The sequence below is a fragment of the Monodon monoceros genome, unplaced genomic scaffold, assembly GCF_005190385.1.
Source record: "Monodon monoceros isolate NGI ecotype Baffin Bay Population unplaced genomic scaffold, NGI_Narwhal_1 Super_Scaffold_9, whole genome shotgun sequence".
Lineage (NCBI taxonomy): Eukaryota > Metazoa > Chordata > Mammalia > Artiodactyla > Monodontidae > Monodon > Monodon monoceros.
The window spans coordinates 20522943-20526317 of record NW_021703786.1 but is presented as its reverse complement, the minus strand read 5'-3'; the positions used below and the strand labels follow the sequence as shown (position 1 = coordinate 20526317).

Sequence of the window (3375 nt, the reverse complement as noted above, 5' to 3'; positions counted from 1 at the left end):
TAGAGAAATAAAGATCACTTAACACAAGTATTTAATGAGCATTTACTGTTTTGTATTTAATGTACCACATATAAAATCATCAAAGTATAAATCATAGTATCTTCCCCAGTGAGATTTCTTTAGTGTATGGAGGGAGTTAGTGATGTTATGTTTCATCATATATAAATTAGAATTATTGCCAAACAATAACTGTTTTGAAAGAATATATATTTTTCTTCTTCTTTTGCTTGTGTCTTGTTTTGTAGAAATCTTTGTTGCAATTTACTCACAGAACTGAGCTTTGGAACGTTTCAGGCCTGGCATGGAATACAGTTTTTACACAAGTTGTAAGTGAAATAGAAAATGAATGCATGTAAAAAACTGTGTGTAAAAACATCATGCAGTTATTGGTTAGCTGAGTGTAAGTAAGCCCAGTATGAATTCTGGAAAGTATGTCTTGAGAGCCATTTATTTTGTTTTACAAATGAGGAAACTAAGGTACAAAGAGGCCAAGAGACTTGTTTAACTCATATATATGAAACGCTCTGCTTTCCATAGTACTGATCTTTGTCAAGGCAATAAAAGTCACCAAGCAAAAACACTCAAATTAGCATTGTCATGGAATCCCACTGATGCCTCTTCACTATGCAAATGGTCCATGAAGTTCCGCTTTTGAATTTAACTTTGATTCCTGCTCCTGTGCAAAGTTCCTAACTGCTTAAAATGTATGCAACACAGAGCTGCAAAGAACTAAGTTTAGCACCCAATTCTTCAGGGAGCAACAGGTGTGGGTGCTTCCCCAAAAATTATTAGCTCTTTTAAATGGTAAAGCAGAAAGAATTCCTGAACACCCACCACAGGGCTCTCCCCAGCCACCCAGAACATTATTTTTCAAAAAGTATATATCTCTGAAGTGAATTATCTGTGGCCAATAGGAACCTTTGCGGTATGGAAAAAGACGTTGTATGTGTTCAGCTGTAGTGTGAAAAATATAAGGAAAATACATTGCTGTAGCCTAATTCCATATACTTTCTTTGCTGACTACTCTTCAATAAGAAGTGTGGGTTTTACACCCTTTCAGCTCAAAAATTCTCTGATTTCTCATGACACAAGGAAATGATAGTGGGTACATTCAGTGGCCCGAAGGCGATTTTAGACTCAAGGTAAAGAGCTCTTCTACACCTGGCCTTGTAAAAGACTCTCTTACCTGTCTTGTGGTTCAGAAATCCAGTTCACACATTTTGGTTAATGAAGGTGTTGAGGCTGTGTCTGGAGCTGGATTAGCAATTCCTGCAGATGCCTATCTTTAGTGGCCTCCTTCCTTTCCCTTGTTAGTTTGCTGATGCCTGTCTTGGGGAGAGAGCACTAGGGTCAGTTTTTCTTTTGCCAGCACAAGGGAGAGCAGGCTTATGACATCCCTTCACCAGGAGGTTTTAGTAGTATCAATACAATGTCTTAAACTCACTTAAACTTACTACATATAGTAAGTCTTTGCTTTGGGCTAAGTCTTTCTCATAGACGAAGCTAATTTGCTTCAGGAAACATTTGCCATGGTGAGATATAAACTTTATTGTATCTCTTTCCAAAGGGAAGCCACCAAGGGAAGATGCCACCCTTGAGTTAAGTCATTTTACTACCTATAATGACATATTACTGGGGTGTTTATAAGTTGCCTGCATTAAATAAGTTTGGAAAAGGGCCCCAGCTGAGGTGGATTTATCATGAATTCAATGAAGCTTAGGCTTCAGGGCTCCTCACTTGCATAGCTCCCTTGCAAGGTCTTGAGAGCGGTCCTAGCGATTTTTGTATTCATAACTTTGCATGTTTTTATTAGATATGATATCCCAAAGTAGATGAGGTTCAGGCCCCACAAAACCTTGATTCATCACTGGGTTTCAGGTAATTATAAGCCAGTAGGTTTCTTGAATGAAGCCTCGATGTTATTGACAAGCATAAGGTGAAGTAGTTAGCAGTGTGGTAGTCTATTTTAAATCCGAAATCTACCTCAAAGATGAGCCAAGAGCTTATTAATTAATAAAGTACCACTCTTTGAATGGTGGTAGTAATCATATCTCTTTCAGATAAAATCAGGAATGAAATATATTATGGAAAACCAGCAGTGGTTGATGATCCTAAATGTTAAGTATACTTTTTTTTCTGACTTTAAAGTATTTCTCCTTCATTCACCTATGCAGGTGCAGACTGATGGCTTATTTTTAAAAATTCTTTTAGTCACTTCATTGGTTCTAACAATACAAGCTCCATGATTTTAGGAGCTGGCTTGTCTGTGGTACATCAATATTGTACCAAGAACATAAGCACTAAGAGAGAATAAGAGGAAAATCAAAGCCTTATCCCTATTGAATTATTTACCCCATTGTTGAGAATATCAATGAGGGAGGTGAGGCCACACTATGAAGGCAAATTGAGCTGCGGTCACAGAGCCGCCCTAATGCTCCCCCATTCAGCTAGCATTGGTTTCCTTTAGATAGCTATGCACACACAAAAGCTTACACACTTCAGTGTGCTGTCATCACTTTTTGCTATGTACTAGAATCCTGGCTGCTTCTCAGATTTACAAAGGCATAAATGCTAAAAACAAAAATAACTTGGGTCTGCCCTTTCGGGTGATTCAGGGTGGCTGTTTTATTTGTAATAGTTCAAAATTTTGAGATTGTCACACCTAGCAACTAGTATACTTTTCTTCTCCCAACTGCATCTTATTCTTCCCACCTGTAGTATTTTCTCCCATGCTATATGTTTTCTCACTTTCTTGATAGTGTCCTTGGAAGCACAAACTTTTCAATTTTTATAAAATCCAACTCATCTATTTTTCCTTTGTTTGTTTGTGCTTCTGGTGTCATATCTAAGAAACTGTTGTCTAATGCAAGGTCATAAAGATTTACTCCTGTGTTTTCTTCTAGGAGATTTATAGCCTTAGCTCTTACATTTGGATATTTGATCCATTTGGAGTTAATTTTCATATACGGTGTGAAGTGTAGGAGTCCAGCTTCATTATTTTGTGTGTGGATGTACAGTTGTCCCAGCATCATTTGAAAAGACTGTTCTTTCCACATTGAATTGTTTTGGCACCCTTGTTGAAAATCAATAGACCATAAATAGGAGGGTTTATTTCTATACTGTCAGTTCTGTTCCATTGATTTACATGTCTGTTCTTATTCCAGTACCACACTGTGATTGCAGTAGCTTTGAACTGAGTTTTGAAACCAGGATGTGTGAGCCCTCCCACTTTGTACTTTACCAGCACTGTTTTGGTTTATTCTGTTTCCTTAAATTGCTATATGAATTTTAGAATTAGCTTGGCAATTTCTGGAAAGAAGTCAGCTGGGATTTTGATAGGAATTGCAATGGAACCATAGGTCGATTTGGGAAGTA

At 37.5% G+C, this 3375-nt stretch overlaps 1 protein-coding gene across 5 annotated transcripts in view; it reads right to left on the bottom strand.

The window, feature by feature from the left end:
- The window catches only part of RDM1 (RAD52 motif containing 1), a 39953-nt gene that overhangs the window by 15650 nt on the left and 20928 nt on the right, over window positions 1-3375 (bottom strand). The window lies entirely within an intron of this gene.